General features: G+C 45.7%; 1 protein-coding gene across 1 annotated transcript in view; it reads right to left on the bottom strand.

The window, feature by feature from the left end:
* The window catches only part of LOC115101054 (seizure 6-like protein), a 61,314-nt gene that overhangs the window by 34,562 nt on the left and 1,279 nt on the right, over positions 1 to 25,473 (bottom strand). The window lies entirely within an intron of this gene.

Below are 25,473 nucleotides of genomic sequence, written 5' to 3'. Positions count from 1 at the left end.
GGATGCTGAGAGTGGAAGGGCGATTTTCAGTGCCACGATGCCACTGCAAGTCTTTCACACGTTCTCAAGAATGCTACGGTTTGATAGCCATGAGTCAAGACCTGCAAGACGTGTGAGAGACAAACGAACGACCATAAGAGATGTCTGGGAGAAGTGGATTGAGCGTCTGCCAATCCTCTACAACCCTGGGCCTGCAGTAACAGTGGATAAGAAACTGGTTCCATTCAGAGGTACATTTTTATTTTCATATCTGTAATGCAAGTGATTTTCACTGTTCATTTTATTATGTTTGCTGTAATATCCTTGATTTATGTGATTGTTTTCTGTGACACTGATACTAATTACTGATAGTAATCTCTTTTGTTAAAAGGTCGCTGTTCTTTCCGGCAGTATATGTCCAGCAACGTATGGCATCCAGATATGAGTGGCCTGTGACGCACAATCCAGCTACGCTTGGAAGATGCAAGTCTACACAGGGAAGCCGACCAGTGGAGGCCTGGAGAAGAACCAGGGGGTGCGGGTTGTGCTTGATGTGACAGATGGACTGAGGGGGCACAATGTCACGTGTGACAATTTCTTCACCTCTTATGAGCTCAGCCAGCAGCTCCTGAAGAAGATCACCATGGTAGGCACAGTTAGAAGGAACAAGCCTGAGCTCCCCCCTGCACTCCTCGCAACAATGGGGAGAGTGGCCTTCTTATCAAAGTTTGCATTCACCCCCACCACTACTCTAGTTTCTTTACCTCCCAAAGACGAACAAGAATGTGGTCCTCCTGTGGAGAGAAGCCAATTCTGCTCCCCCAAAGGACTATGAAACAAATAGTATGCACACACACGTGCATGCTGTCCTACATGTGCTAATTAGAGTTGATTGATTTATGTTCTTCACGTTTTTGTTTTGTATCTATTATCTTATTTTATTCTTATTTATTGTTGTTGTTTATACACATTGTGGGTGGGGGCAATGGTTAAAGAAATGGGAGAAGACCAGTATTTTGTAGTTAAATTCCTCATTGTACAGTATATAAGAATGTATCACTATGTTGCCAAAAAAGTTCAAGACCCTTATTGTTTCCTTTCAATAAAATGCCTTCAAAACTACTTTCTGCACATTTCTTCTACTTTCTTAGGTTATACAAGTGCTATCTCTTGCTTTAAAAAAATCATGTTTACACTTATGCAGTACCTTTAGCAATAATAATAATAATAATTATAAACCTCTACTTTAGTAAAGAAAACAATGATGCCAGGTGTGATGTAATAAAATGAGTGGTGTCCACTGATTAAATGCAGTCTCTCTGCATTGTAAAGAGGGAAAACACAGATATTCACAAAGCTGCTTTATTTTTCGGGGTTTAGTGAAGGCGGGTCATTTTGTTTCATCCCTTAGGACAAAGGGAGTATACAGACGGTTAAAACTACACAAGGGTTAAATCCACTTCAATCAGTGTCGATGACGGGGAGGAGAAGCGCTAAAGCAGAATTGTTACGGGGAAATTTGAGACATAGATTGTGTCTGTGTGCCATTCAGAGGGCGAACGGGCAAGACCAAAAAGGCTTAAGTGCCTTGGAACGGGGTACGACAGTAGCACTGGTTTGAGTGTGTCAACAACTGCAACGCTGTTGGGTTGTTCCACGCTCAACAGATTCCCATGTGTATCAAGAATGGTCCAGCCAACCTGACACAACTGTCAGAAACACTGGAGTCAACATGGGCCAGCATCCCTGTGGAACGCTTTTTCGACACTTTGTCTAGTCCATGCCCCCCCCACAAGTTTGATTTTACTAAGAGAGTCACCATGCCAGAATGTTCTGTATTTAACTGTACTAATCGCCACTCGAAAGAGTCTAATCTTAAATGAGTCGTAATTCTGATTACCATAGTTAATATTTGCAGTTCGTTTTGCTTTCCAATGTCGAGCTAGGCTAGGTTCTAGGAAACGCGAAGCTTCCAAATGAACCTTCTGCTGTAAAGGTTTAACAGTAGGCTAGCAATAGGTTCAGAGACATTAAACCAGGTTGACTCGCTCAGGCAGGATGAAAACAACTACATGGACCATGATCCTTTGCTAGTTATGGCCACATTAACCATGATTGTTAGCGGTTTTTTTTTGGTGGCATTCAGCCCCATTGAGATATATAGCTCGCTTCAAATGCAAATATTTCCAGCTTCATGCGCCATAGGGAGTTTTCCATAGGAATATGTCACTGCTATCTCTATCTACTGGTTTTAATGTCAATGGTATTATATGATATCCCTCTCTCTCTCTCTCTCTCGCTTCCTTCTCTCCAGTCCCCTTACTCTCCACTCCCCCCTACTCTCCACTCCCCCCTGCTATCCACTCTCCCCTGCTATCCACTCTCCCCTACTCTCCACAGGCACAGATCAATCCCGTGTTCTAATTTCTAAAAGTCCCAACTAGGTCAATGTTTAAAATGTTTTCAAAAACGGTAACGTTTAAACTGCCGTTGGTAGCCATGACTGCGGTAGATGGAACTGCATTGCCCCCTAGCTGTCATAAGCACGATCATTTTGGCCTTGTGTACATGGTTTAAGAAAAAAAGCATACGATTATATGTGAATTCACAAGGCAGAAATGGTACTGCATATGATAGCTATGGGTGCCCGACAAAATCAAATCAATCAAAATCAAATCAAATTGTATTAGTCACATGCGCCGAATACAACAGTTGTAGGTAGACCTTACCATGACATGCTGACTTACGAGCCCCTAACCAACAATGCAGTTGTAAAAAATAAGAATAAGAAATAAAAGTAACAAGTAATTAAAGCGCAGCAGTAAAATAACAATAGAGACACTATATACAGGGGGTCACCGGTACAGAGTCAATGTGCAGGTCCACTGGTTAGTTGAGGTAATATGTCAGTTTCCTGAGAGGGAATAGGTTTTTGTCATGCCTTCTTGTCTTGGTGTGCTTGGACCATGTTAGTTTGTTGGTGATGTGGACACCAGGAACTTGAAGCTCTCAACTTGCTCTATTGCAGCCCCGTCGATGAGAATGGGGGCATGCTCAGTCCTCCTTTTTCTGTAGTCCACAATCATCTCCTTTGTCTTAATCAAGTTGAGGGAGAGGTTGTTGTCCTGTCACCACACGACCAGGTCTCTGACCTCCTCCCTATAGGCTGTCTCGTTGTTGTCGGTGATCAGGCTATCAGACTGTTGTGTCATCGGCAAACTTAATGATGGTGTTGGAGTCATGCCTGGCCATGCAGTCATGCGTGAACAGGGAGTACAGGAGGGGACTGAGCACGCACCCCTGAGGGGCCCCGTTAACACCCGGGGGGCAGCCCGTCTGGAAGTCCAGGATCCAGTTGCAGAGGGAGGTGTTTAGTCCCAGAGTCCTCAGCTTATTGATGAGCTTTGAGGGTACTATGGTGTTGAACGCTGAGCCATAGTCAATGAATATCATTCTCACATATGTGTTCCTTTTGTCCAGGTGAAAAAGGGTAGTGTGGAGTGCAATAGAGACTGCATCATCTGTGGATCTGTTGGGGCGGTATGCAAATTGGAGTAGGTCTAGGGATTCTGGGATAATGGTGCTTATGTGAGCCCTCAATGCACTTCATGGCTACCGATGTGAGTGCTACGGGTCGGTAGTCATTTAGGCAAGTTATCTTAGTGTTCTTGGGCACAGGGACTATGGTGGTCTGCTTAAAACATGTTGGTATTACAGACTCTGCCAGGGAGAGGTTGAAAATGTCAGTGAAGACACATGCCAGTTGGTCAGCATATGCTCACAGTACACGACCTGGTAATCCGTCTGGCCCTGCGGCCTTGTGAATGTTGACCTGTTGATTGGTCTTACTCACATCGGCTGCGGAGAGCGTGATCACAGTCTTACGGAACAGCTGGTTGCTCTCATGCATGTTTCAGTGTTATTTGCCTCGAAGCGAGCATAGAAGTAGTTTAGCTCGTCTGGTAGGCTCGAGGCACTGGGTAGCTCTCGGCTGTGCTTCCCTTTGTAGTCTGTAATAGTTTGCAAGCCCTGCCACATCCGACGAGCGCCAGAGTCGGTGTAGTACGATGGTGTAGAATGATTCAAACCTTATTTGTCACATGCGCCAAATACAACGGATGTAGACTTTCCTGTGAAATGTTTGCTTAAGAGCCCTTCCCAATGATGCAGGAAAATAATACAAAGGAAAATAGTGACACAAGAGGGGAATAAAATACACAACAACGGAGCTACATCAGGGAGTACCAGTACCAGATCAAAGTGCAGGGGCACGAGGTATTTGACATAGATATGTACATGAAGGCAGGGTAAAGTGATTAGGCATCAGGATAGATAATAATAAGGTATTTGACATAGATATGTACATGAAGGCAGGGTAAAGTGATTAGGCATCAGGATAGATAATAATAAGGTATTTGACATAGATATGTACATGAAGGCAGGGTAAAGTGACTAGGCATCAGGATAGATAAAATAAGGTATTTGACATAGATATGTACATGAAGGCAGGGTAAAGTGATTAGGCATCAGGATGATAATAATAAGGTATTTGACATAGATATGTACATGAAGGCAGGGTAAAGTGATTAGGCATCCGGATAGATAATAATAAGGTATTTGACATAGATATGTACATGAAGGCAGGGTAAAGTGATTAGGCATCAGGATAGATAATAATAAGGTATTTGACATAGATATGTACATGAAGGCAGGGTAAAGTGACTAGGCATCCGGATAGATAATAATAAGGTATTTGACATAGATATGTACATGAAGGCAGGGTAAAGTGATTAGGCATCAGGATAGATAATAATAAGGTATTTGACATAGATATGTACATGAAGGCAGGGTAAAGTGATTAGGCATCCGGATAGATAATAATAAGGTATTTGACATAGATATGTACATGAAGGCAGGGTAAAGTGATTAGGCATCAGGATAGATAATAATAAGGTATTTGACATAGATATGTACATGAAGGCAGGGTAAAGTGATTAGGCATCAGGATAGATAATAATAAGGTATTTGACATAGATATGTACATGAAGGCAGGGTAAAGTGATTAGGCATCAGGATAGATAATAATAAGGTATTTGAGGTAGATATGTACATGAAGGTAAAGTGACTAGGCATCAGGATAGATAATAATAAGGTATTTGACATAGATATGTACATGAAGGCAGGGTAAAGTGACTAGACATCAGGATAGATAATAATAAGAGTAAAATAAAAAACAGAGTAGCAGCAGCATATGATCAGTGTTTAAGTGTCTGTGTGTGTATATGTGTGTTTGTGTTGTGCCGGTATGTGTGTGTGTATGTAGTGTATGTGAATGTGTGTGTATATGTGTGTTTGTGTTGTGCCGGTATGTGTGTGTGTATGTAGTGTATGTGAATGTGTGTGTATATGTGTGTTTGTGTTGTGGCGGTATGTGTGTGTGTATGTAGTGTATGTGAATGTGTGTGTATATGTGTGTTTGTGTTGTGCCGGTATGTGTGTGTGTATGTAGTGTATGTGAATGTGTGTGTATATGTGTGTTTGTGTTGTGGCGGTATGTGTGTGTGTATGTAGTGTATGTGAATGTGTGTGGGTTGTGTGAGAGTGTCAGTGTAGTGTGTGCAAGTGAGTGTGTATGTAGTGTATGTGAATGTGTGTGGGTTGTGTGAGAGTGTCAGTGTAGTGTATGCAAGTGAGGGTGTATGTAGTGTATAGTCCAGTGGTGGTCGGTGCCGTTTAAGATGAGGGAGGACAATTCTTTATTTTTTATGAGCATGGCCTTGTCTCTATTACAGCATATTGGATGACTGTCATTCATATTCCATTCACCCAGTTTAATGTACAATCGATAGTTTTAGGCTACTACATGATACTCAACTTTTCCTTGTACCTATCATGAGGTTGCTACAACTTTACAACGTAGGTGCACAGGTCAAGAGAAAAATTAAGAGTAATCAAGATGACAGGCAGACTTGCCTGATCTTGCTGATCTAGGGTGTAATCATTTGTCCAACAGTTGCAAATGACAGTTTCTATTGGACAAATTCAGGTATGTTTAAAAAGCTTAATTCCGTTTGCTTCCGTTTAAGTTTTTTTTTTCAACAGAATGAATACACCCCATGATCACATGCAAACACAGTTCACTTTCATAGCAGCCAAATACAAACAGCATGATCATTTTGCTTGTTGTAAAATTCCTTCCCACATCTACACACTCTCCTCCTCTCACCTTTTTCCTTCGCTTGTGGACTTCAGAGCACAACACATCAGCTCTCTGTGACTAGGTGAAAAATCCTTTCCAAGTCAAACCTTCATATCATAACCTTAACCGCTATACCTACATCGTTAATGTCACCATATTAGCTAATGTCATAGCTAGTCAACATAGCTACTTGTACTAATGTATTTGTAAACCTGCTACAATCTTGCCATACAATGTACATCAGCAAGCAGTTAATCAAACCAAAAACGTACCTTGACTTGGAAGAGTTCCAGTGTTGGATAGCCATAGCCAGCTAGCTAACATAGCATTCCTCTCTGTTGGATAGCCATAGGCAGTTAGCTAACATAGCATCCCTCTCTGTTGGATAGCCATAGCCAGTTAGCTAACATAGCATCCCTCTCTGTTGGATAGCCATAGCCAGCAAGCTAACATAGCATCCCTCTCTGTTTGAGCCAGGTGTTTGAGTAGGCTAAACTAGCTAGCTGCCTTCACTATCTCTCTCTCTCTTTTGCTGATCCTTCATTTTTAAATAAATACATTTGTTCAAAAGTGTTAAATTATTGTGTTTCTCTCTCTTTGAGTCAACTACTCAACATATGTTATGCACTGCAGTGTTAGCTATGATCCAAGATGGCGTAGCAGTGATCCAAGATGGCGTAGCAGTCGGACGTCTTGTCGTGTCGTGTCCCTTGTATATATCGTTTTTCTTATTTTTTAAACATATTTTTCTTCACATATCTTTTAAAACATTTTGCTAAACCTCAACTTCTAAATATTCTCCTGCAACCCGCCTCACCCAATGTAGCTATTTTTTTCTAAAGTATTTATATCTGCTTTGGATCCGGAACCCCTCAACTGAAGCTAGCCAGCTAGCTACCAGCTATCAGTCAGCAAATCATTGCTAGCGGTCTTCAGCTAACCGGTCATCAGCTAACCTTTAGCTCGGAAAGCTCTCGCCAGTTCGAACAACGCGACTCTAACCAGAGCATAACGGACCTATTATTTTTTATCCCCGGATTCCCACCGGATTCCCACCGCAAACGGAACATTTTCAGCTGGATTCTTCACAACTAGCTATCTAGCTAACCGCAACCCCGGATGATTACTCCTGGATGGCGTTTCCACCCACTTAGCTTGAAGCTAGCCTGGGCAGAGCTCCTGTGCTACCACCGAAGCATACTCCTGGGCTACAATATTCGGACCCACGACCGGTCTATCGATGTCACCGCATGAAGAGGAATAAACTGACTCACCCCATCGCGACGTCCCCCAAAGGCTAACTTTCTAGCCCTTGCTATCTCCTTGCTTGCTAATTCGGCCTGCTAACTGCTAGCTTGTTTAGCCCCGGTCCGCTAACTACTACCTTGTTTAGCCCCGTTCCGCTAACTGCTACCTTGTTTAGCCCTGGCCTACTAACTGTTAGCTTGTTAGCACAGGCCTGCTAACCGTCTGAATCGCCGCGTCCCAAACACTCAATGGACCCATATTTACTTTCTATCTCTTTTCGATTTTTAATTTGTTTATACCTTCCGGTAACCTGCCTCACCCAATGTGATACGGAATCGCTATTATTTTAAATTTTTTAAAACACACTCAAGAACCTCCAGAAGCTAACCAGCTAACTAGCTACAAGCTATTTAGTCATTGTTAGCCACTGCTAGCCTACCTGGTTAAATAAAGGTGAAATAAAAATATATTTTTTTAAATAAAAAAAAAAAATAAATAAAAATAAATAAAATTGTTAGCCACTGCTAGCGGCTTTTACCTTTTGCACAGCCAGACAGTTAAATTTTTTTTTTTTTTTTTTTACCTGGATAACACTCGCCAGTCCAGCTTCCCTGCCCCATCCACCGCTGCCCCCCTGGACACTGATCACTTGGCTACATAGCTGATGCATTACATTTACATTTACATTTAAGTCATTTAGCAGACGCTCTTATCCAGAGCGACTTACAAATTGGTGCATTCACCTTATGACATCCAGTGGAGCAGCCACTTTACAATAGTGCATCTAAATCTTTTAAGGGGGGGGGGTGAGAAGGATTACTTTATCCTATCCTAGGTATTCCTTAAAGAGGTGGGGTTTCAGGTGTCTCCGGAAGGTGGTGATTGACTCCGCTGTCCTGGCGTCGTGAGGGAGTTTGTTCCACCATTGGGGGGCCAGAGCAGCGAACAGTTTTGACTGGGCTGAGCGGGAACTGTACTTCCTCAGTGGTAGGGAGGCGAGCAGGCCAGAGGTGGATGAACGCAGTGCCCTTGTTTGGGTGTAGGGCCTGATCAGAGCCTGGAGGTACTGAGGTGCCGTTCCCCTCACAGCTCCGTAGGCAAGCACCATGGTCTTGTAGCGGATGCGAGCTTCAACTGGAAGCCAGTGGAGAGAGCGGAGGAGCGGGGTGACGTGAGAGAACTTGGGAAGGTTGAACACCAGACGGGCTGCGGCGTTCTGGATGAGTTGTAGGGTTTAATGGCACAGGCAGGGAGCCCAGCCAACAGCGAGTTGCAGTAATCCAGACGGGAGATGACAAGTGCCTGGATTAGGACCTGCGCCGCTTCCTGTGTGAGGCAGGGTCGTACTCTGCGGATGTTGTAGAGCATGAACCTACAGGAACGGGCCACCGCCTTGATGTTAGTTGAGAACGACAGGGTGTTGTCCAGGATCACGCCAAGGTTCTTAGCGCTCTGGGAGGAGGACACAGTGGAGTTGTCAACCGTGATGGCGAGATCATGGAACGGGCAGTCCTTCCCCGGGGAGGAAGAGCAGCTCCGTCTTGCCGAGGTTCAGCTTGAGGTGGTGATCCGTCATCCACACTGATATGTCTGCCAGACATGCAGAGATGCGATTCGCCACCTGGTCATCAGAAGGGGGAAAGGAGAAGATTAATTGTGTGTCGTCTGCATAGCAATGATAGGAGAGACCATGTGAGGTTATGACAGAGCCAAGTGACTTGGTGTATAGCGAGAATAGGAGAGGGCCTAGAACAGAGCCCTGGGGACACCAGTGGTGAGAGCACGTGGTGAGGAGACGGATTCTCGCCACGCCACCTGGTAGGAGCGACCTGTAAGGTAGGACGCAATCCAAGCGTGGGCCGCGCCGGAGATGCCCAACTCGGAGAGGGTGGAGAGGAGGATCTGATGGTTCACAGTATCGAAGGCAGCCGATAGGTCTAGAAGGATGAGAGCAGAGGAGAGAGAGTTAGCTTTAGCAGTGCGGAGCGCCTCCGTGATACAGAGAAGAGCAGTCTCAGTTGAATGACTAGTCTTGAAACCTGACTGATTTGGATCAAGAAGGTCATTCTGAGAGAGATAGCGGGAGAGCTGGCCAAGGACGGCACGTTCAAGAGTTTTGGAGAGAAAAGAAAGAAGGGATACTGGTCTGTAGTTGTTGACATCGGAGGGATCGAGTGTAGGTTTTTTCAGAAGGGGTGCAACTCTCGCTCTCTTGAAGACGGAAGGGACGTAGCCAGCGGTCAGGGATGAGTTGATGAGCGAGGTGAGGTAAGGGAGAAGGTCTCCGGAAATGGTCTGGAGAAGAGAGGAGGGGATAGGGTCAAGCGGGCAGGTTGTTGGGCGGCCGGCCGTCACAAGACGCGAGATTTCATCTGGAGAGAGGGGAGAAAGAGGTCAGAGCACAGGGTAGGGCAGTGTGAGCAGAACCAGCGGTGTCGTTTGACTTAGCAAACGAGGATCGGATGTCGTCGACCTTCTTTTCAAAATGGTTGACGAAGTCATCTGCAGAGAGGGGGGAGGGGGGGAGGGGGATTCAGGAGGGAGGAGAAGGTGGCAAAGAGCTTCCTAGGGTTAGAGGCAGATGCTTGGAATTTAGAGTGGTAGAAAGTGGCTTTAGCAGCAGCGACAGAAGAGGAAAATGTAGAGAGGAGGGAGTGAAAGGATGCCAGGTCCGCAGGGAGGCGAGTTTTCCTCCATTTCCGCTCGGCTGCCCGGAGCCCTGTTCTGTGAGCTCGCAATGAGTCGTCGAGCCACGGAGCGGGAGGGGAGGACCGAGCCGGCCTGGAGGATAGGGGACATAGAGAGTCAAAGGATGCAGAAAGGGAGGAGAGGAGGGTTGAGGAGGCAGAATCAGGAGATAGGTTGGAGAAGGTTTGAGCAGAGGGAAGAGATGATAGGATGGAAGAGGAGAGAGTAGCGGGGGAGAGAGAGCGAAGGTTGGGACGGCGCGATACCATCCGAGTAGGGGCAGTGTGGGAAGTGTTGGATGAGAGCGAGAGGGAAAAGGATACAAGGTAGTGGTCGGAGACTTGGAGGGGAGTTGCAATGAGGTTAGTGGAAGAACAGCATCTAGTAAAGATGAGGTCGAGCGTATTGCCTGCCTTGTGAGTAGGGGGAAGGTGAGAGGGAGAGGTCAAAAGAGGAGAGGAGTGGAAAGAAGGAGGCAGAGAGGAATGAGTCAAAGGTAGCGTGGGGAAGTTAAAGTCGCCCAGAACTGTGAGAGGTGAGCCGTCCTCAGGAAAGGAGCTTATCAAGGCATCAAGCTCATTGATGAACTCTCCGAGGGAACCTGGAGGGCGATAAATGATAAGGATGTTAAGCTTGAAAGGGCTGGTAACTGTGACAGCATGGAATTCAAAGGAGGCGATAGACAGATGGGTAAGGGAGAAAAGAGAATGACCACTTGGGAGAGATGAGGATCCCGGTGCCACCACCCCGCTGACCAGAAGCTCTCGGGGTGTGCGAGAACACGTGGGCGGACGAAGAGAGAGCAGTAGGAGTAGCAGTGTTATCTGTGGTGATCCATGTTTCCGTCAGTGCCAAGAAGTCGAGGGACTGGAGGGAGGCATAGGCTGAGATGAACTCTGCCTTGTTGGCCGCAGATCGGCAGTTCCAGAGGCTACCGGAGACCTGGAACTCCACGTGGGTCGTGCGCGCTGGGACCACCAGATTAGGGTGGCCGCCGCCACGCGGTGTGGAGCGTTTGTATGGTCTGTGCAGAGAGGAGAGAACAGGGATAGACAGACACATAGTTGACAGGCTACAGAAGAGGCTACGCTAATGCAAAGGAGATTGGAATGCATGCTGGACTGTCCATTAATCACAGTACTCCATTCTGCTTGTTTATGTTTTATCTGTCGGCCCCAGCTACACTCAGGCTCTGTGTGTAGTTAATCCGACCCTCCCTGCCTAGTCAACGCCATTTTACCTGCTGTTGTTGTGCTAGCTGATTAGCTGTTGTTGTCTCACCTACTGTTTTAGCTACTGTTTTAGCTAGCTCTCCCAATTCAACACCTGTGATTACTGTATGCCTCGCTGTATGTCTCTCTCAAATGTCAATATGCCTTGTATACTGTTGTTCAGGTTAGTTATCATTGTTTTAGTTTACAATGGAGCCCCTTGTTCCACTCTTCATACCCCTGATACCTCCTTTGTCCCACCTCCCACACATGTGGTGACCTCACCCATTACAACCAGCATGTCCAGAGATACAACCTCTCTCATCATCACCCAGTGCCTGGGCTTACCTCCGCTGTACCCACACCCCACCATACCCCTGTCTGCGCATTATGCCCTGAATATATTCTACCATGCCCAGAAATCTGCTCCTTTTATTCTCTGTCCCCAACGCTCTAGGCGACCAGTTTTGATAGCCTTTAGCCGCACCCTCATACTACTCCTCCTCTGTTCCGCGGGTGATGTGGAGGTAAACCGAGGCCCTGCATGTCCCATGGCACCCTCATTTGTTGACTTCTGTGATCGAAAAAGCCTTGGTTTCATGCATGTCAACATCAGAAGCCTCCTCCCTAAGTTTGTTTTACTCACTGCTTTAGCACACTCTGCTAACCCTGATGTCCTTGCCGTGTCTGAATCCTGGCTCAGGAAGGCCACCAAAAATTCTGAGATTTCCATACCCAACTATAACATCTTCCGTCAAGATAGAACTGCCAAAGGGGGAGGAGTTGCAGTCTACTGCTGAGATAGCCTGCAAAGTAATGTCATACTTTCCAGGTCCATACCCAAACAGTTCGAACTACTAATTTAGAAAATTACTCTCTCCAGAAATAAGTCTCTCACTGTTGCCGCCTGCTACCGACCCCCCTCAGCACCCAGCTGTGCCCTGGACACCATTTGTGAATTGATCGCCCCCCATCTAGCTTCAGAGTTTGTTCTGTTAGGTGACCTAAACTGGGATATGCTTAACACCCCGGCAGTCCTACAATCTAAGCTAGATGCCCTCAATCTCACACAAATCATCAAGGAACCCACCAGGTACAACCCTAAATCTGTAAACAAGGGCACCCTCATAGACGTCATCCTGACCAACTGGCCCTCCAAATACACCTCCGCTGTCTTCAACCAGGATCTCAGCGATCACTGCCTCATTGCCTGTATCCGCTACGGAGCCGCAGTCAAACGACCACCCCTCATCACTGTCAAACGCTCCCTAAAACACTTCTGTGAGCAGGCCTTTCTAATCGACCTGGCCCGGGTATCCTGGAAGGACATTGACCTCATCCCGTCAGTAGAGGATGCCTGGTCATTCTTTAAAAGTAACTTCCTCACCATTTTAGATAAGCATGCTCCATTCAAAAAATGCAGAACTAAGAACAGATATAGCCCTTGGTTCACTCCAGACCTGACTGCCCTCGACCAGCACAAAAACATCCTGTGGCGGACTGCAATAGCATCGAATAGTCCCCGCGATATGCAACTGTTCAGGGAAGTCAGGAACCAATACACGCAGTCAGTCAGGAAAGCTAAGGCCAGCTTCTTCAGGCAGAAGTTTGCATCCTGTAGCTCCAACTCCAAAAAGTTCTGGGACACTGTGAAGTCCATGGAGAACAAGAGCACCTCCTCCCAGCTGCCCACTGCACTGAGGCTAGGTAACACGGTCACCACCGATAAATCCATGATTATCGAAAACTTCAACAAGCATTTCTCAACGGCTGGCCATGCCTTCCGCCTGGCTACTCCAACCGTGGCCAACAGCTCCGCCCCCCCCCCGCAGCTACTCGCCCAAGCCTCTCCAGGTTCTCCTTTACCCAAATCCAGATAGCAGATGTTCTGAAAGAGCTGCAAAACCTGGACCCGTACAAATCAGCTGGTCTTGACAATCTGGACCCTCTATTTCTGAAACTATCCGCCGCCATTGTCGCAACCCCTATTACCAGCCTGTTCAACCTCTCTTTCATATCGTCTGAGATCCCCAAGGATTGGAAAGCTGCCGCAGTCATCCCCCTCTTCAAAAGGGGAGACACCCTGGACCCAAACTGTTACAGACCTATATCCATCTTGCCCTGCCTATCTAAGGTCTTCGAAAGCCAAGTCAACAAACAGGTCACTGACCATCTCGAATCCACCTTCTCCGCTGTGCAATCTGGTTTCCGAGCCGGTCACGGGTGCACCTCAGCCACGCTCAAGGTACTAAACGATATCATAACCGCCATCGATAAAAGACAGTACTGTGCAGCCGTCTTCATCGACCTTGCCAAGGCTTTCGACTCGGTCAATCACCATATTCTTATCGGCAGACTCAGTAGCCTCGGTTTTTCGGATGACTGCCTTGCCTGGTTCACCAATTACTTTGCAGACAGAGTTCAGTGTGTCAAATCGGAGGGCATGCTGTCCGGTCCTCTGGCAGTCTCTATGGGGGTGCCACAGGGTTCAATTCTCGGGCCGACTCTTTTTTCTGTATATATCAATGATGTTGCTCTTGCTGCGGGCGATTCCCTGATCCACCTCTACGCAGACGACACCATTCTATATACTTCCGGCCCGTCCTTGGACACTGTGCTATCTAACCTCCAAACGAGCTTCAATGCCATACAACACTCCTTCCGTGGCCTCCAACTGCTCTTAAACGCTAGTAAAACCAAATGCATGCTTTTCAACCGTTCGCTGCCTGCACCCGCACGCCTGACCAGCATCACCACCCTGGATGGTTCCAACCTTGAATATGTGGACATCTATAAGTACCTAGGTGTCTGGCTAGACTGTAAACTCTCCTTCCAGACTCATATCAAACATCCCCAATCGAAAATCAAATCAAGAGTTGGCTTTCTATTCCGCAACAAAGCCTCCTTCACTCACGCCGCCAAACTTACCCTAGTAAAACTGACTATCCTACCGATCCTCGACTTCGGCGATGTCATCTACAAAATTGCTTCCAACACTCTACTCAGAAAACTGGATGCAGTTTATCACAGTGCCATCCGTTTTGTCACTAAAGCACCTTATACCACCCACCACTGCGACTTGTATGATCTAATCGGCTGGCCCTCGCTACATATTCGTCGCCAGACCCACTGGCTCCAGGTCATCTACAAGTCCATGCTAGGTAAAGCTCCGCCTTATCTCAGTTCACTGGTCACGATGGCAACACCCATCCGTAGCACGCGCTCCAGCAGGTGTATCTCACTGATCATCCCTAAAGCCAACACCTCATTTGGCCGCCTTTCGTTCCAGTTCTCTGCTGCCTGTGACTGGAACGAATTGCAAAAATCGCTGAGACTTTTATCTCCATCACCAACTTCAAACATCTGCTATCTGAGCAGCTAACCGATCGCTGCAGCTGTACATAGTCTATCGGTAAATAGCCCACCCATTTTTACCTACCTCATCCCCATACTGTTTTTATTTATTTACTTTTCTGCTCTTTTGCACACCAATATCTCTACCTGTACATGACCATCTGATCATTTATCACTCCAGTGTTAATCTGCAAAATTGTAATTATTCGCCTACCTCCTCATGCCTTTTGCACAAAATGTATATAGACTCCCCTTTTTTCTTCCTACTGTGTTATTGACTTGTTAATTGTTTACTCCATGTGTAACTCTGTGTTGTCTGTTCACACTGCTATGCTTTATCTTGGCCAGGTCGCAGTTGCAAATGAGAACTTGTTCTCAACTAGCCTACCTGGTTAAATAAAGGTGAAATAAAAATAAAAAAGCTAGCTGTAGCTTATGCTTTTAGTACTAGATACATTCTCTGATCCTTTGATTGGGTGGACAACATGTCAGTTCATGCTGCAAGAGCTCTGATAGGTTGTAGGATGTCCTCCGTAAGTTGTCATAATTGCTGTGTATGTCTATGGAATGGGGTGAGAACCACAAGCCTCCTAGGTTTTGTATTGAAATTTCTGAAGCTTCTATTTTGCAATAGTCTCTAGTACACACCATAGATTTTTACAGCATACTACTATTCCCAGAGTGCATTTCAACCCCCAGGGTGTAATGCTCCGCTCAGGGCTACTGGCTAGCTGCAGACAAATGTGAAATAGTCTAAATATATGAGTGAATTTCACGGAACTTTTGGTTTGTAATCATGTCATAATGCTCACATGAATGTCATGCTGAATGTATGTTCATATCATTGACACTCGAAAAGAATTCAAATTTAGTAGCTAGCAGAATGACGTTACAATGCAAATGTAATGTGTAATATAATTCTAATGTAATTTTGAAACTAAACCTCCCTTGAACTGCACTGCTTCCTAACACCTTTAGTTGTTTCAGTGGGCTGGCCCTAACACCTTTAGTTGTTTCAGTGGGCTGGCCCTAACACCTTTAGTTGTTTCAGTGGGCTGGCCCTAACACCTTTAGTTGTTTCAGTGGGCTGGCCCTAACACCTTTAGATGTTTCAGTGGGCTGGCCCTAACACCTTTAGTTGTTTCAGTGGGCTGGCCCTAACACCTTTAGATGTTTCAGTGGGCTGGCCCTAACACCTTTAGATGTTTCAGTGGGCTGGCCCTAACACCTTTAGTTGTTTCAGTGGGCTGGCCCTAACACCTTTAGATGTTTCAGTGGGCTGGCCCTAACACCTTTAGTTGTTTCAGTGGGCTGGCCCTAACACCTTTAGTTGTTTCAGTGGGCTGGCCCTAACACCTTTAGATGTTTCAGTGGGCTGGCCCTCATCATCTGCCCTGTAAGCAAAGTATTGTAATAGTTTGTTTCTGGAGCCCGTTTTGTCAACAAGCTGCCGGTTTTGGAGGTATGATGTTTTTTGTTTGAAGAAGCAACGCTGTCTCTATTCTCACATAGACATTTCCCCTCTCGGACTGCGCTCAGCTGACTGCTGTCCCCCACGCCCACTCAGCAACGATGGTAGTTAATGCCATTCTTAGGTTCTCTGCTGTGTGCCTCTCCTCTATGTTCTCAGTGTTCAATACATGGGACTTCACATCTTACTTCTCATCAACGTGATGGCTCGCTGCAGTGATGAACTACAGTGTGTTCATAAATGTCCAACAATCTGTTGTTAACGCCACATATGGGGTGTTTGAGAGCTTGCGTTTGTACCTGCAGCGCAATCACTGTACAATTACTCCATCCTAGCCGACACAGTTTTTCAACATGGAATCTTGTAGTCTGGTTCCTAGATATGCCATCATGGGGGACTGAAGACGAAATTCTCCTTGAAAAAAAGGTGCCATCCAGAATCTAAAAGGGTTTCTTCGGCTGTCCCCTTTCCACAGAGGGTTCGACATGGAACCAAAAAGGGTTCTCCTATGGGGACAGTCAAAGAACCCTTTTGGAACCTTTTTTTCTAAGAGTGTACCACTGACAATGGCTGCATGTCAACTGCACTCATTTCTGGAATTAGCAGCTGTGATTTTCTCACTCTGCCACTCATCGCACTTCCGTCTGTGTGAAGAGCCTGTCCAATGTCTGTTTTTTGGGGGCCTGCGCCGCTGCCAGCAACAGTTTGGGTCTCACGGTGCCTCCCTTTCAGATGGTTAAGCGCTGCACTTGTACTGCCACTGTAGCTCAATTCCACCTCGCAAAGTTTGCATTTCGCCACCTTCTCATTTAGTTGAATTGCCATACAGGACTGTCGCTTCCCTGTCTCACTCTCAGCCAATGATGTGCGGAGCGCTTTATATCTGTGGCAAATCGTTTGAAAGATGCATGTCTCCTCCTACTCACATTACAGCATTGTAGCGTTAGGTATTTGTTGAATTAAACATGTTCCCTTTATGATGACGATCAGGACCTGTTAGTGGTAGTATTGTGATAACTGCACTGTGATTTAGATTTTGTTGTTAACGATCATAGATTAGCTGAAAAGTGGAGCGCGACAACAAAGAGCCAGAGGGATAGTTCCAGGGGGATGGGTTGTTTTTACTGTCTTACAGCTTTGATAGGCTTTTCCCACCAAAACTATCTCTGACATGCTGACCACACTGCAAGTGAGGGAGCGTTGCAAAATTAATTTACACAAACATGTTAGTCAATCATTGGAACCCACGCTGTTTGCGCGTGTCAACGAACATCTGCGTAGCCAGGCTCTAAAATAGAACTTGGTTCTATTTGTGACGCGTGACGTGCAATAAGTCCTGCCTCTCCCATCTCCTCATTGGTTTTTAGGAGCATATACCCACCTGGGTGATTGAAAGATGAACTGAGGTCCACACTCCAGTCCAGTTGGTGGTGGTAATGCACCTTAAAGTTGGTTGCCAACCGCCATATAAAGTCCAAACAAGAAGTCAGAAGGAGAAGAGATTGCTAGAAACAAACTGTTTACTCTTTTATCTGTGGATGAATTGTCAGAGTAGAGGTCCTTGTGCATTTCAGGTAAAATAACAACCCAATGTTTATATCCCAGGACAAATGATTTAGCAACAGCAAGCTAGCTAGATATATTGCCTTAAATGTTTAATGCTTTTCGACCGTTCCCCAAATGAATATAGTTGGTTCAGAGTTCGTACTGATATTTCAACCAGCGCGTCCTGATCGCGTCTGGTGTGGGTGGACAAAATCCACGCACACTGATGCACGCACGTGTGCGGTCTGGTCAGCAGGTGAGTCGATGGAGGGAGAGAAGTAGAAAGCTCTCAATAACAGTCATATCCACACAGAGTTAGGATGAAATCTGAATTCGATAGAAACGTTTTTAGTTTAGAAGCTTACAGAGAGTTAGTGTAGCTGCCACGTTGGAGTTGCGTAACACTGCTACATTCAAACTCTGCAAGCTACCCCCCCCCCTCCTCTTCCGTAGTAGATCAGAGAAGAGAAGCAACTGAGAAGTGAACAAGACAAATATGTTTATTTAACATCACGCCAGACAGCCGTAGCTATCGGTGTCGATCTGAGTAGCGCCTTCCTTTATCACACAGACACACGCACGTTGCGCACGCGCACAGAGTTTCGGGAACAGGACCAGACAGGCTCTTCAATGGGACTCTGTAATGAAGGGAGATGGAAGAGTAGGCCATTCAGATGATGGCTATGAGGGATGAGGCTTTGAAGCAAAGGGAAGATGGAACATGAACTAAATGAACAGTATAAAACGCTCGGCTGGAAACGCTCCTGATCGTGCCAATCAACTGATGCCACAAACTCAGCTCACAACCATCAGCCTTATAATGACAGTTAGTATTGAACAGGGCCCAGACAGAATGGCTTACCACACTTTAGACTCTGCACAAATGTGATGCTAACCAATGACCCTCAACCTTTAACTCTGAAATAGCTCAGAACATTGTCATCCTTTTCAACATCTAGACGTGCCATAGCGTCATCCTGGGATTAGTGGTTTCAAAGCCATGCTATGGAGAGGAGAGTGTGGTTGTGCGTGTGAAACATATGAGGTGTAATCAAATCAAAATCAAATCAAATGTATTTATAAAGCCCTTCTACATCAGCTGATATCTTAAAGTGCTGTACAGAAACCCAGCCTAAAACCCCAAACAGCAAGCAATGCAGGTGTAGAAGCATGGTGGCTAGGAAAAACTCCCTAGAATCCAATCAGGCGGGTATAGAGGAGTGGGACTAGGGCCGGGATTCTATCTGATCAGTGGTAGAGCCGCCTTAAAGCGTGCTTGACATTTAAAGGTAATTTTGGAATGAGCCGACACAATCTGCATTTGCTGTGAATGCGGTCTCTCCCCGAGAGCGGAAACACTGGCTTTAAAAATGTGCATAGCTGAATCCCGGCCTAGTACTCTCACTGGGTTATTATCCTGATACAAACTTCTGTTCTGTTCTCATCCCACCCCTAGTAGAGGCTGGGCTAAAGCCACGGAAACGTCAAAGCACAAACACCTAGTCAGGCCAACAACAGCAGCAACAGGAAAAGAGCAGAGGAAGAGACAGCCCAACACAAAAGCCCTGACAGTTCAATCACACACGCACACACACGCATGCACACACACACTGCGGATGGGTTCAGAGCAGCTTAGCCACACAGTAAAGCTGCAGTTAATTGCTTTTATTGTGGAATAGTGTCAGCAGCATCCATATAACCCCACAGTCAGCCAGAACTGATAATCCTGGACACACACACACACACACACCGTTTTGATGTTAAATGGAAATAGATAGTCTGTCCATACATATGGCAAAAAATGTGTTATAGGATTCTTAGACCTTAGTTGGTTTTCCAATAAGAAGACTGGGCTGATTGCGCTGAAGGACATATTTCCCTGTGTTGTTCACAGTTACAGCTTCCCTCTACGCAGCCTTTAGAAAAACAAGAAGAAGCCAGGGTGGGCCTCTGCCTAACGAGAGAACACGATGGATGGTGAGGAAATAATGCGAGGTGATGTGATGAGAGGAGAAAGACAAATTACGGCTGAGTGAGTTTTACAGAGGAGAGAACAGACAACCTGCCACGGCGAGGAGAGAGAGGAGGGGGAGAAAGATATTGGAAAGGAAGGGAGAGGAGATTATGAAGAGAGAAGAAAGGAAAGGGGGAAGAGGAGAGAAAGAGCGAGAGAGAATAGAAGGGAAAAGGATGACAGGAAAGGGGAAGGAGGACAGAAACAGTGGAAGTGAATGTAACACCAGGGGAAGGGTAGGGAAGAGGAGGAGGCGAGAAAAGGGGGGAGGTGAAGGGGGGAGGAGAAGAGAGGAGAGAAGTCGAGATAAGAAGAGAGAAGAGACTAGCTAGACTCCAGAGCAGGGGTCTTCAGCCTTTTCTGGCATGAGTGCTACTTAAAAAATATGAAACATGTCTCAGGCTACTCATTTTTTTCTAGCTTTCAAATAGGCACATTCTTCTCTTCCCCGGGTCCTTGGTGTTCAAGAGAAAGTAGTGCATTATGTTTTCTGTCAATATACCTGGTAAAATAATGATTAATAAACAACTCTAAGGGGGGCCCTATAAAATCAGGGATTTTTTCCCCCTATTTATGTTTTGTCAGTTTTATTTTTCCTGAGTTTATATTTTTGCTGGTTTCCACTCTCAAAATTTCAATTGTTCATAGAAAAAAAACGAAATAGAATGTTCTGGGTCCATGTCAATGCTTAATTCACATCAGAAGATCTTGTTATTTAGATCTGGAAGAAAACTAACCAATTTAGATTTTTGAGTGTAATTCCCCTTTAATTGCGCATCTGGCCCTTTAATTGCGCAGTGAGTAATGTGTCAGTCTAGCAATGGTTCTGTACTGCTGTTGCGCATTTCATTGCAAAGTTTGCAAATAACAAATAATAGATACAAATGATATATTTACTCATGATATACTTCTGACAAGTAAGGCCAGTTAACATTTAATTGAGAAGGTTTTGGGGAAAGTATTTCTGTCAACCCACAACACACAAGATGGTCATCACATCAACTTACTACACATGGAGTGATAGACAAACAGCGCGCACCACACAGACAGACAGGGGCAATATTGTTGTTAATTAAATGGCAGATATTGTGTTATGTTTAGAACCTAACCAGCGGTGGGATAATGTCAATGTTACGTTGATTAGATAGTAGCCGGGAGATTTCGGTGTCTGATACATGTGAGATTTGTTTATGACAGTTTGCGGTGAAAAACACGAAACATGTCATGTAGGCCTACTTTCAGAATTGTTTGGCGAGTTACTCATATGTGGGCTGCTAGCTACTGAGAGCTCGCGATCGACCTGTTGGAGACCCCTGCTTTAGACCAGTTAGAGCCCTGCGTTCATGGAGAGCCCAGACCTCTGTGCCCTAGCCGATACAGTCACCATCAACTGGCGTCGGGGTGGGAGACCGCGATGATACAATTGTCATAACCTCTCGCATGTTGAAATGAGGTCAATCTAATAACAACACACATTCTCCTCCCGATGAAATATCTGTGCATAGCAGCAAATTTCTCAGACGCGTCACACGCACGCACACACACACAAACGCACAGCAGAAGCTGATACAATGAATGTATTAGAGACAGTTGCATGGCAGCCCACTGTCTGTGATATGACTAGAAAACAGATCGGCTATATGGCTACCGAGTTCTAATAGGATAATATTATATCGCCGTTTTTATCAACACGTGACGAGGAGGAATAACTAACAGCCTCTCCGGAAGGCTAAACACACAATCATTTGTTATTGTACAGCCCATGAACTGGGTAGAGGAGCGAGAGAGACAGAGACCATGTTGATTAAATAGAGAACCTCAACAACAGAGAAACGGTGCTGACTGACATTCAGCCGAGGGGATAGTGGAGGTTAATAGGTAGCCTGTCTGACACGCGCACGCACGCACGCACACACACTAGAGGGGGGACCCTGCATAGTCTTCATCACCTTTGTCGAGCGCGGCTCCAGATCATGCTGCAGCAACCAGACAAACCCCCACGTGTTCTAAACTCTGCACACACCACACACGCGCGCGCGCGTGCACACACGTATTTTTTTTGCCGACAACCAGAGATATTCATAAATTCGCTGGCAGAATCCCTGAACAACGATTGGCTATGCTAATTGCTGTGTGTTTTGTGTTATTTCTTTGTTTGACTCCCACGCGTCATGCTGTAGGCTATGCCAGTGCCTGTTTAACAAGCTCTCTCATCAAGGCCAGAAAATATTAGGTCGAATGTAGCTTTAGCCAAATGGCCTAAGCACCTTCAGAGATGTCCAACCAGTGGTGGTTGGGCCGTTTAAGATTAGGGAGGATTTTTTTTTTTGGGGGGGGCATGGCCTTGTTTCTATTACAGTATTTTGCATGACTGTCATTCATATTCCATTCACCCAGCTAGCTCAATGTTACATCGCTAGGTTTAGGCTACTGCATTATATATTTGGCCTATATCCATTCTGAGGTTGCTACAACCTAGCCTACAAATGAAAGTTTATAACGTAGGTGCACAGGTCGAGAGACAAATTTGAATAATTTGAATAATCAAGGTGGCAGACAGACCGCCTTGCACACTCTTCCCTGCATCTAGCTGATCTGGGGTGAAATTAGTCCAAACAGTTGTAAAACAGAACTGAACCGAGAGTTTCCATTTGACAAATTCAGGTAAGCCCATTTTGTTCCATTCGCTTCCATTTAAGAAACGTTTTGCGACAGAATTGGTGGAATAAATTCGCCCCCTGATCACCTGCACACATAGGTTCACTTTCATAGCAGCCACATACAGCATCATCACTTTGCTCGTTGTATAATTCTCTCACATTTTTGCTTCGCTTTTGGACAAGAGTGCAAAACACAACACCAGGCGGAAAAAATCTACACAAGCTAAATCTTCATACCATAACCGCTAACCGCAATACAGCCTACATCGATGCCACCAAAATAATGTTACGGTCAACAAACTAGAACTAATACATTAGTGGCAATAAATTAATCAAACGAAAGCTTACCCTGTCTTGAAGAAGTTGAAGTGTAGGATATCCTTAGCCAGCGAGCTAACATAAATAGTATTCCTCTCTGTTTGAGTCTGGTTGTTTGAGTAGGCTAAATTAGCCAACTCAACAACAAACAAATACACACACGGAATATAGCTAGCGCTCTCTCTGTCAGCTGCGTCTTCATTTTTTTTGTTGTTCAAAACTGTTACAAACTAAAATCTTTCTCTCTCCTTGAGTCAACTATTCACCACATTTTATGCACTGCAGCGCTAGCTAGCTGTAGCTTATGCTTTCAGCACTAGATTCATTCTCTGATCCTTTGATTGGATAGACATGTCAGTTCATACTGCAAGAGCGCTGATATATTGGAGGACGTCCTTCGGAAGTCGCCATAAGGACTGTTTAATAATGGGGCGGCAGGTAGCCTAGTGGTTAGAGTGTTGGTGCCAGCAACCGAAAGGTTGCGAGATCAAATCCCCAAGTTGACGAGGTAAAAATATTTTGTCCTGAACAGGGCGGTTAACCCACTGTTCCTAGGCTGTCATTGTAAATAAGAATTTGTTCTTAACTGGCTTGCCTAGTTAAATATAACAACAATACTTCTTTATTGTGTGTCCCTTTTGGGAAATGTGTCATGCCTCTCAACAAACAACAACAACAATAGATGCATAAATACATAAATCACAGGCAATAAATACAGCAGACAACATGTGGATAAAGTTTATAATTCAGTTCATACAATTCTGGGAAGCGAGAGGAGCTGAGCAGTTCTTTATTCAATTGATTTACACTGGTGGGAATAAATGATTTCTGGGCTCTGGCAGTTTTGTAAAGATGGACTATACCATCTACTGCATCTTGCCTATGCCGTTCGGCCATCGCTCATCCATATATTCATATGTACATATTCTTAATCATTCCTTTACACGTGTGTGTATAAGGTAGTTGTTGTTCAATTGTTCGATTACTTGTTAGATATTACTGCACGGTCGGAACTAGAAGCACAAGCATTTCGCTACACTCGCATTAACATCTGCTAACCCGTTTGTATGTGACCAATGACATTTGATTTGATTTGGACTGTGTCTGCGGCATGATGGTAGGAGCTGGTACTCCTGGTTGAGTGGGTGTGTCTGGTCAGCGCTTCCATGTTCTTGACATTAACTCCACTGATTTTGCTTCACAGCTTTGCTATTTTGTGCAGCTGGTTTTCATTTGCGATGGATAGCGGATTGTACCAGGCTTGGAAACAGAAAGTGAGAACACTCTGAACAAAGGATTTATAGAATTTAGTTGTTATTCTTTTATTGACCTGATATATATTTAATCTCCTCAGGAAATACAGTCTTTGTTGTCCCTTTTTGTATATCTGTATTGTATTTGCAGTCCAGGAGAGTATTGAGTCAATTATAGTGTCACGCCCTGACCTTAGAGATCCTTATTATTCTCTATGTTTGGTGAGGTCAGGGTGTGACTCGGGTGGGAAAGTCTGTTTTCTATTTCTTTGTTTTGGCCGAGTGTGGTTCCCAATCAGAGGCAGCTGTCTATCGGTGTCTCTGATTGGGGATCATATATAAGTTGTCATTTTCCGTTTGGGTTTTGTGGGATCTTGTTTTCTGTTTAGTTTCTTAGCCTTACAGAACTGAGCGTTTTTTTTGTTTTTGTCTTTGTTATTTTGTTTTGGTGTCATCAATAAAAAGACGATGTACGCCTACCACACTTCACCTTGGTCCACTCTTCATTGTACTAACGATAGCCGTAACAGAAGATCCCACCAAAAACGGACCAAGCAGCGTGGCCAGGAGGACATCTTAGAGGGTAAAGGATCCTGGACGTGGGAGGAGATCTTAGAGGGTAAAGGATCCTGGACATGGGAGGAGATCTTAGAGGGTAAAGGATCCTGGACATGGGAGGACATCTTAGAGGGTAAAGGATCCTGGACATGGGAGGAGATCCTGGACGGTAAGGGATCCTGGACATGGGAGGACATCTTAGAGGGTAAAGGATCCTAGACGTGGGAGGAGATCTTAGAGGGTAAAGGATCCTGGACGTGGGAGGAGATCTTAGAGGGTAAAGGATCCTGGACATGGGAGGACATCTTAGAGGGTAAAGGATCCTGGACGTGGGAGGAGATCCAGGCCGGATTGGATATCTTTCCATGGGAGCAGACGGAGGCAGCGAGGGAGGAACAACGTCGACACCGGGGTTTGCGACCTCGAAGCAAGCACGAGAGGGAGCACATTTTTGGGGGGGCACATGGGGAGATTGGCGGAGTCAGGGTTTAGACCTGAGCCAACTCCCCGTGCTTACCGTGGGGAGCGTGTGACCAGTCAGGCACCGTGTTATGCGGTGATGCGCACGGTGTCTCCAGTGCGCATTGACAGCCCGGTGCGCTCTGTTCCAGCTCACCGCAGTTTCCGTGCTAGAGTGGGCATTCAGTCAGGACGGATTGTGCCGGATCAGCGCTCCTGGTCTCTGGTGCGTCTCTTCGGCCCAGGATATCCTGCGCCAGCTCTACGCACGGTATCCCCAGTTCGCCAGCACCCAGTGCGGCCTGTTCCAGCTCCCCGCACTTGCCGGGCTACAGGCAGATGTGACGCTTGGCATTTTCTTTGTCAAACGCGCTCCCCGTGGCCTGGTTTATATGCAAACTGGAACGGTCCAGTAGGCTCTCCGTCCCAGGACAACACAATCCAAATATTTGATTATCACCGAGGTCAAGGAGATGGGACGATAGTCATTCAGGGATTTGGGATTATTCATTTTGG

This window comes from Oncorhynchus nerka, linkage group LG19 (assembly GCF_034236695.1).
Source record: "Oncorhynchus nerka isolate Pitt River linkage group LG19, Oner_Uvic_2.0, whole genome shotgun sequence".
Taxonomy (NCBI): Eukaryota; Metazoa; Chordata; class Actinopteri; order Salmoniformes; family Salmonidae; genus Oncorhynchus; species Oncorhynchus nerka.
Note: the sequence above shows the minus strand (reverse complement) of the source record. Positions and strands in the feature narration are given on the sequence as shown.